A 9,854-nucleotide genomic window follows, 5' to 3' on the forward strand; every position below is an offset into this window, starting at 1 on the left:
TTATGTTCCGGACCTCATGTGTATCAAAGTGACCAAAGCGACCCCTCTGGGGGATGATGGTGGGAACCGGGCCATAAACTTTTGTGTTCAATGTAACCCTATGGGGAAATTGTGTATAAAAGGAGCGATCTACAGAACCAATTTGAAGCAGTCTCCCCAAGTTGCACGTGGTGTACTTGTCGTGACTTCTGTGTTCCCTGCAGTAAATAAACCTTGAATCTTTGACGCCGAAGGAAGTGTCCCGTGTCTCTGTGATTCGTACGCCGGAGCAGGTTACCCACGAAGGTTTCAGGTGTTGTGCCCTGGCACCGCTGGGTCCTACAGAACCCAGTCCTTCATGTGGGCCCGGTGATGGGCGCCCGATTTGTCTGTCCGGTCCGGGAGATCGTCAGGGGTGCTGCGCCCCCTCTGTGGCCTAATAAGAGAGCCGTCCGGTCCCGAGGCGATGAGGGCAGTGGTGCTGATAACTACTGTCCTCGGAGAGGGAGCCATTGCCTGTGGGGCCCGCCCTGAAAGTGTGCTGGCAGTTGGCAGCTGGGGCCCCGGGGGTAGGACCTGCACCAGTTGCTCGTTGCGGACCCGACTGCCAGCTGTGTTCCTGAGCCCTTGAGTGGGCACACGCCAGTGTGCGGGGCGGAGGTGGCGCGCTGGTTCCTTCTGAGGGCTTGCTGAATGGAGGAGCCCCCCCCCCTTATCGAGCCACTCTCCTGAGCTTCTGGAGCACGGAGCCATCTCCTCCAGTGGGTGAGGCATTGCGGTGGCATCTGTACATCCTTTAGTGGGCGTAGCGGTCGGCTCGCTCATGGTGGTCCCTGATGCGGCTGTCCGAAATGAGAGTGACGGCCCCTTTCCTACCCTGTGATTCCCCTGTGGCCTAGGATCTAAGCTCGAGAAGTCCGGATAGTTGTTGGTGACTGCAACTTCCTATTGAGACTAAACATGGGCGAATTTTGCGGATCTCGCGTTCGCGAATTTTGCGGATTTGCGGATTCGCAATCCGCAAAATCCGCGAATTCCCGCGAATTTGCGGATTTTTTTTTTTTTTTGTGTTCGCCCGTGTTTCTGCCAGTTCGCGAGGGTTTTTACAATTTCGCAATTTGCGAACTTACCTGTCGGGTCGCAAGTTTTGCGAACTTGTTGTTTCTACATGTCCAGCCTGTTTGGGACACTCTTCTTCATCACTGCCACTCTCTGTCACCACTGCCACTCTCTGACTACTCATGCCACCCTCTGGCCCACCCATGCCACCCTCTGTTTCATCACCACACCCTCTGGTTGTCCAGTGTACATTATTTTCGGCAAAGCAAAGCACACCTTCCCTGCCTCAAGTGACCTGAATTAATTTGGGGCTGATTAATGTGTCACAGAATATTTTTTTAGCTGGCACCTGCTTCCTTAGTGCGCCCTGATTAGTGATCTTTTGCACTTGCTAAGTGCTTTCATTGTTGCAAAATTAGTTACAACACCTGCCCTGCCCCAACTGACAATAATGAATTAGGGGCTAATTAATGTGTCACTGAAAGAATTTAAAGTTCCAGCCTGGCACCTGCTTGTCTGCTCCTTTAGCTGTAAATCAGGACCTTTGTGGCATACAGTTAAGGTCAGAGCAGGGTCACACAATAGTTGCAAGCAGGCAACCGAATTCTGGAGGGCCCCCTCAGGAAGCAATACAAAGAATCGTTACAAATCATGAGGTTGACCTTTTGCACCTGCTCATTGCTTTTGCTTTTGCTGAAATCGTTTTGCGGTTTTTTTCGCGCTATTCGCGGGGCGCGGCGTCGTGCGAAACCGACCGCGGAAGCCGCCAATTCGTGCGAATGAGCATTTTATTTTTTTGCGGCTTGTTGTTTCGCGAGTTTTTTTGCAGTATTCGCGAGCCGCTTGCAGCGCAACACGCGAATTTACCCCAAGGTCGAGTACGGGCGCGGCCATTTTGTTTGCGTGACGTATTTCCGTTTCCGCCCGCTATGTATAATCTCGCGCAGTAAGCGCATTGCGAGTAGAGGTTCGCACGAGATCGCGCGGGAAATCTAGAGGTTCGCACGAGATCGCGAGGAAAATCTCGCGCGAACTGACTTTCGCGCTCGGAAACGGGCGCCGGCCATCTTGTTTTTCATTCATTTCCTGTGTCTGGGCATGGTGTTTAATCCTCTTGATATCTTTCCCATCCTTTGCTTGTTTTCAGTTTTTTTTTTACGATTTTGCTTCTTATCTATCCCTCTCTTTTCCTAGCTGTATATTTTTGTCTTTTCTGCTATTTTTCTTTACTTTTAAACTACTTTTGTAAACTCTTTTCTTTTCTTCTTCCCTATCCTATTCTTTCTTAATTTTCTACTTCTTCCTACCTTACCTGCCCAGACCATGGTCAAGCCAGGCGCCGTGAAGCTGCCCAGGCACTTGAGGGCCGCAGCGGCGGCGGGGAGTAGTGCTGGACCCAGTGGCAGGACAGCAGGCGTGAGATCGAGGGGGGAGCAGGTGACGCGCCGGGAGATATTCAGCCCGGAGGAAGTGGGCGCGCTGGTGTACTTTGTCCAGCGCCGCCTGCCCAGGACCATCGCGGGAGGCGGCAGGATCGCGGCCGGCGGCTATAACATGCGGGAGCGCCGGAAGCGGTGGGAGAAGGTGTGCTGGGCCATATCCCACCTCTACGGGGTCCAGCGCACCTACAGCCAGGTCACCCATCGCTGGACGGACCTCCTGGACCGCGAGCGCGACCTGCTGGACCAGCTCGGCTTGGAGATCCCCGGCCTTGGTGAGTAGTAGTAGCCATTGGCATTTAATCACTCACTACTATGATGTTTTCTCCTGCTCTGTGTTGTTGTATTGCAAATATTTGTTTTTTACATGGAGCAAGCCAATAATGCCGCTGATGACGATTACATTGTAGTTAAATTATATTTCAAAATCTTCTGTGCATTTCAGGTGCACTGCTCTCCTTCTCAGTGGGGTTGCTACTATGCTTATTTGTTTTCTATTTCGTGGTCTCATTGGCCTGAGTAACTATTATGTATGAGTGTACTTAACAGAACTGCGTAATGCTAGACACTAGGGGGCAGATTACATTTACAAGCCCCTTGCGCCACGTTTACGTTGCCTTGCGTGACGCAACAGCGGCGTAAACGTGCCGCATCCCTGCAAGTCATTTACAGCATGACGCATCTAGGGAGATGCGTCACGTTATAAAGCCATGGGCCTGCACCACAATGGGTGCGTTCCTAGTACGCAGGGTGGGCGGTCCAGCGGCTGTGCGCCTCGCAAAATTGCCTGCGTGAAATCTACAAGATTTAACGCAGGCACTTCTGCGACGCTGCTACGTCAATTCAATTCCTTATGTCTGCTCGAAGCAGGCGAAAGGACTGACACAGCATGTAAAGTATTGGGTGGCCCTGAGCATTACTGGAGTTGCATTGCGTTGGCGACGTGACTCCAGCGATGCGCCGCTCTTACGTGACGAGATGCGTCACGCAAGTGCCTACCCTTGCGCCAGGGCGCGCCGCATTGTAAATGAGGCACATCTGCCGTGTCGCAAGGGTAGTTTTGCGTGACGCATTTGATCTGGCGCATCTCTGGAGATGCGCCAGAACGCGTAAGTAAGTATGCCCCTAAGGGGCAGAATTGCAATTACCGTCGCATCCCTGCAAAGTAGCAGGGATGCGCCATTAATTGTGCGGCCCGCTACCACCACCAAACATGGTGCGCCGTATTTGCAATGCGGCGGCGGCGCCCCATGGGCCCAAAACGTCACCGAAGCTTTACTGCTGGAGTTGCGTCGCAACGATGGCGCAGCTCCATCAATGCTCTGGGGTACCCTATCTCCCCAATGCTGGGTCAAGCCGTACGTCTGCTTCAAGCAGGTGCAGGGTTTGTGTGACGCATCATTGTCCTAAAGGTGACTGATTGATATTTTGTAGATTTCCCTCAGCCACTATTAGGATGTGTTCCAGCGCAGGAATGCCCTCCCTTGCGCCGGAACGCCCCCTGATGGCGCAGGGCTTTATAACGGGATGCATCTCCCAAATGCGTCACGTTGTTATAATATTATACGCCGCACCATGGCGCCCTTTTTTGTTTAGCTGCTGCGTCACAAAAGTCACGCAAGAACGGCGCAAAAGAGCCGCAAGGGCTTAAATCTGCCCCTTCCTTTGTAACCCTGACAATAAGAAAAATAGTGGCGGTGGATTGATAGTTTGACTATTTAAATGACTGGTAATGTAGCAGGCAACTGTTAGTGTTGTCACTGATCTGACTGAAATCACAATGGAGTTTGTCTGTCACTTTGCGTCTTGCCTGCGGACTGCTGCCTGCCAGTCCTAGGTGAACGTTTCAGTACTTTGTTTAGTGAGTTACGTGACTTTCGAAGTCACAGGTCCGCATATAAATGAAAAGTAACCATAATCAATATAATTTCGCAGAAATATTTTGTTATTGTTCTTTTGAAATGTTTGATTTGGTTGACATTGACAAGCAACAATCATCCATGTTTTCTGTTCTTTCTTTCATGTTGTACGTCAGCTCCCCCCAGGGGCGAGAGGAGGACACAGGAGCAGCAGGCGGCGGATGCTGTTCATCAACAGGGCCAGGATCGGGCAGGCGAGGGCTCCTCTGCTGGCCCCAGTAAGTTTTCATTTTAGACTAGTACCTATTTTTCCTAGCGTTCCTCATTTGACTTTTTTCAAAATTGTCTTTGCTCTTCTTGTAGACTGTATCTAAATTCTTATCCTGCCTCTACTATGACTCCCTGTGGTATTACTAGATTATTCTTATTAGTCTGTCTGTGTAGCTAACTAAGATTGCACGGTTGGCGAAACTCCCATGATTCTAGTCAGCAATAGCTCTATCAACTTAGTGCAGTCCTCTGGGATTGTCCATAATGTCTTTTGAAGTGTTCTATCTGGACTCATGCTTGCAAAAATTGCAAAACCTTTCGCTCAGTCACTCTAGTCTGGACCAAAAAACACAGATTGTATTTAAGTTTAAAAGCTTTATTAAAAGTAAACACATTTATTAAAATGAAGTCATAATAAAACTAAACGTTTAACTGATAATGGAAAAGTGGTTAGTGCTGACGATTAATTGAAGACATTTCTTGTGGTCGAGCCGAGCTCTCACCTGGTTTCAACTTGATCTTGTTGTTAGAAGTCCATCTTCTGTCTGTGTGGAGAAAAATGGTGCGTGTTAAAAAAACAGCCTTCATCAGTTGTGCCAAAAAGTGCAGCAAGACAACCTTCCCTGGAAAAAGGGACATTTTTTTTTTAACTTTAACGACAGTCACAAATTACATTGTTTTCACATGTCTTCATTCCTAGACCAAATACTAGTGACTGCTTTATTCTAACATTCTTAAATGTACTTTGTAGGTGGAACATCTGGTGGCGGGGCCAGTGTGGAGGTGGTGGTGCTCGACACCGAGGCGGAGGGCGAATCGGGCGATGCTTCAGGGGAGGAGGCGGCGGCGGCAGCTGTGAGAGTTGAGACGGTGGTGGTGGCGGCCAGAGGTAAGCTCTTATATATTCCTTACTTATTGAGATTGAAGACTAGCTGGGAAGGCAAGAATATGAGATGCATGGCTGGGTGAATGATGAAGCAATGATGGGTGGAAGGACAACAGCCTGGGTGGGTGACACAGAAACTGTATGTGTCCATATACCTGGATCATGCTACTATCTGACTCTTAGATAGCATATGTGTATCTAGAGCAGGGGTACTCCTAGTACGGCCCGCGGGCCGGTGGTGGCCCGGCAAGCCTTCGTTGGCGGTGCGCTGACCTTGCAGACAATCACTGCTCCCCCGGCCCCCACAGAGCAGAGGCTTTTTTGTATTTCACCTGTTAGCGCCCCTGCATCTCCACTCTGACAATCACTGCTCCCCCGGCCCCCACAGAGCAGAGTGGAGATGCAAGGCCACAAAGAGGTGAAATAGAACTAAGCCTCTGCTCTGTGGGGCCGGGCAAGCAGTGATTGTCAGGGTGGAGAAGCAGGGGCGCTAAAACAAACAAAGCCTCAATAATATGTTAATGGTCTTTTAAAGACCTGTTAAGTACTTTGGTGTTGTTGTCTGTGTGTGCGCGTTGAGGAAGCGGTCTCAACCCGGGCTGAAGGCTGACACAGATAGACACACACACAGTGAGATGACAGAGGGAGAGGGAGGGCAGGAGGGAGAGAGAGATGGAGGGAGGGCAGGAGGGACAGCAGGAGGGAGAGAGATGTATGTAAATGCTGGGTCTGGTGGCTCAGTGGATGAGGGCATCTGCTGCAGGGACCTGTGTGCAACCTCATGGTCACAAGTTATCGTTTTGCTTTAGCCCCGCCCCCTCTGACTCCGCCCCCACCAGTGCGGCCCTCGGCCCCAAACTACACTGTAAATGTAGCCCCTGAGAGAAAGTTTGTGAGTACCCATGATCTAGAGAGAGTAGACGGTCAGTGGATGAAGTAAGTGTAACTTTGAAGAGCATGTAACACTAACACTGCACCCGCACGTCCGTTCCAGTGTAGGAAAGGCAAGGAAAAGAACTTTTAATTTTGTCCAAATACTACCATAAATAGTAGCAGTAGTTTGTATTGCAAGCACTGCATAGATCCGGTTATTATGGTGGCCACTCCCTACCTCTCTTAATAAGTTTAGTAGTACTCAGTCATTCATGTGTGGATGTATCACTGCCTGTCACTCAATAAAAAGCAAAGCACCTAAAGTCATCCCATATATAAGCAAAAACATCCCATGTGAAGTGATAGATAATCAGATTATTTATCTTCTTCAATTTTCCATTTCTAGTACTCATTTCCACTGTAGGGTGAAAGTTAAATTAATTAAGCAGTAGCCCTTGAGTTGTAACAGAGTATTCTCAGTGCCACCCGTAATAGAAAAGTAAGAGATTCACCACCTGCATGTACTGGACGGGTACAGTAACGCAACGGCAACGCAAGTCTAGGTCACTCCTCATGGCGTGCGTCTCTTTTTCTCGGGTGCAAGTTTACCGCGCTGGCATTATGCCGGCTTGCAGAAAATAACGTACCAATTTTCCAAAACAAGAGACAAGAAGAAGAATAAGACTGGTGTACTTTCATAGTCGACTCCAATGGAAGTCCACAGTGCTCATAGAATTTGTTCCTTAAACTCCCACTAATGTTAGAGCAAGGATGAAGAAGTGTGAGGTTAGATAGATACTGGCCTCAATAGTTATGTAATGCGCTTGCAAGTTGCTAGTTGTACTGCAGCACACATTTCTGCTGAATGATTGAGTTAATCTTAAAGAGCATTGGTTACAGACTATGTCTTTCTTTCTTCATATAGGTTCTCCTTCCAAACGAACAAGGAGGAAGGAGCTGGCTAGAGCGGCCCGGCAACGGAGAATCGAGGCCACTGTTGCGGAATATCGGCGGCTGGTGGCCCTGGAGGACGTGGAAAGTGTGCGGTCGACAACAACGACAACGTCGTCCTCCGTGGCCTCACCGGCTGCCACCGTGACCCAGCACAGTGGTCCACCGAGACTGAGCCGGGCTGCCAAAGGCAAACGCCACCGCCGAGCAGCAAGGCCAACAGCTGCTTCTCACAGGCCTTGCACCTGCAAGGCAGTGAAGGCACGCCTGCGCCGCACCACCCTGATGGTGTCCCGCCTTCAGCAGGAGCTCGCCTTGCTCCGCGAGGAGCATGATGCCCTGGCCCAAAAAGTGAACAGCATCCACCCCTAGTGTCCCTTGCCCCTTTTTTAGAGACTTTTGGGGGGTGGGAATTGGGAGTTGGGTTTTTGGGGACTTTTGAAGGACAATCGTTGGGGTTAGGGAGGGTCTTGCGGGAGATTATTTTGTTAGGGATATAAATATACTTTTTCAAACTTTATCTGAGCATACCTGTTTTTTACTGCTTGCCTGGTGGGTGGGGGTTTAACGTTGACTGTTTTCCTGAAAGTTTAGTTCCATTTTCTTCCTTTAAGTGTAAATGCCCAAATGTTTTCAACACTAAGTGCCTCTCACAGACTAAGTGAAGTGAATCCAAGAGTCCTAGGACTTTAGTAGTACTACCTTCAGGCTCTCGTCTCTCGTACTAATACTCCATTATACCCCCAAACCACCAAACGCTTATCTTACCTGTAATTTGTGTTTGAAAGTAGGGCTAGGCCCAGGGCTGGCTCCACGGGAAACACCGAATAACGTTGGCAATCTTGGTCGGATAAAATTTCCTCATAGCGGTGGTAGTAGTGGTGTGCCACAGTGGCAGTTGCATGCCTATGAAAAAAAAGAAAATGAAATCTGGTTTGTCCTCCTGAGCAATTCAACGGTACAACTGAGAATATAGCAGGTGACAGAAGTACAGTAGAGCAGTGCCACATTGTAGCCTAACAAATGGTAAAGTATAACTACTAATTCGGTTGAAGTTCTTTCACATTAGCAATGGTTCTTTGTCAAGCAGAGTAAGAATATATCATCGACAACTGTGGAAAGAAAGAATGCGACAGTACAGGGCCTGTGTGGAATTATTGATAACTATATTCAACATAAGGTCTCTGTAGCCAGATACCCGAGAGCCTTGCTGGTCACTATAAATCCATTCACAACAACACTCAATGGGGTTGGTCTGGAAGGTGTCACGTTTACTCCCCGTGATCCAGTCGATGCAAATATGGTTCCACCTCCAAATGTCACCAACACCCAGAAGTGTAAACACAGGGTGTTCGAGGCATTAGGCGAGGGAGAAAAATAACAAACTAAAATAAAAAATGTGGGATGGGTAAAGGTAGGGTCAGCAGGGAAAGGATACCTGTAAGAGAAGACAAGACAGGCATCAGTGAAGTGATGTCCTAACATACAAGGGTACTCTCATATAGTCTCACTAAATAGTCTGCAAGTCTCCCGCCTACTCATGGGAAATGTAGTTTCATAGTACGGTAGGCGCTTAGGGGCTGCGTAACCTGACAGAAGGTATAGTAGATAGAAAAGGAGAAATTGCTTTTTTTCTAGGTGTCCCCTCACTCACCAGGGTTGCCCCTTGGTGACATGCTTCATCATTGGGGCCATCCCAGTCCTCTACGGCCTGGGGCGTGCTGCGACTTGCGAATTACGTAGGAGCACTTACAAATGACTATGTGTGGTGCAGATAGTGGAGTGGACTAAGTGATGTGTTAAGGGATCAATGTAGAAGCCGAGAGAGAGCAAAGAAATGCAGTCACAGTCAGAGAAAAAGGCAAGGGATACTGTATCTATGTGTGGTTGTAGTGGTCCTGTTGGAAGTGGTAAGTAAGTTGCCCGCAGAAAAAAAATCCTCCTATTAGCGGCACTCCTCCATTGCAGCCGACGCTTCGTCCACCGATGTTGGTCACCAGAAGACACCCTGTCCACTGCCTGCCTGATGCTGAATTGTGGCTCGCTACTGTGAAGCCTGACTCCATCCTTTTTTCCCCATTGCAGAGACTGAAACCCGGCCTGTAATTATTCAACGAAAAACAGGAAGTGATATAATATTACAACACCACTGATAAATAAATATAAGGTATGTAGGCTGTGGAGTGCAAAAAGTCACAATTTGTTTTTCCTAGTAGACAGACAGTACAATGTTTTTGAAAGTGCGTACTCTGAGTCACCTTTTGAAGGATAAGTAAGTATGGGCAAATTAATGTAGCGGATCTTGCCCCTCAAGCTAGGTGTACTGTAAACTGTGTTTTAGAACAAAAATAGATCTTCCTAGCAGTGCTCCCACCCAAAAAACGAGGCCTAGCAGAAAACTGGAGACAAAACTTACTTTGAAAGTAAAAGTAGGCCGAAGTACCCTAATTACCCATTACCCCCCGTGGATTGTATTCAAACCACTTGCAAGCAACCAAGCAAAAGTAGCCATAGCCAGCATCGCTCCAAGACTCGAAA

This window comes from Lissotriton vulgaris, chromosome 11 (assembly GCF_964263255.1).
Source record: "Lissotriton vulgaris chromosome 11, aLisVul1.2, whole genome shotgun sequence".
NCBI classification, from domain to species: domain Eukaryota; kingdom Metazoa; phylum Chordata; class Amphibia; order Caudata; family Salamandridae; genus Lissotriton; species Lissotriton vulgaris.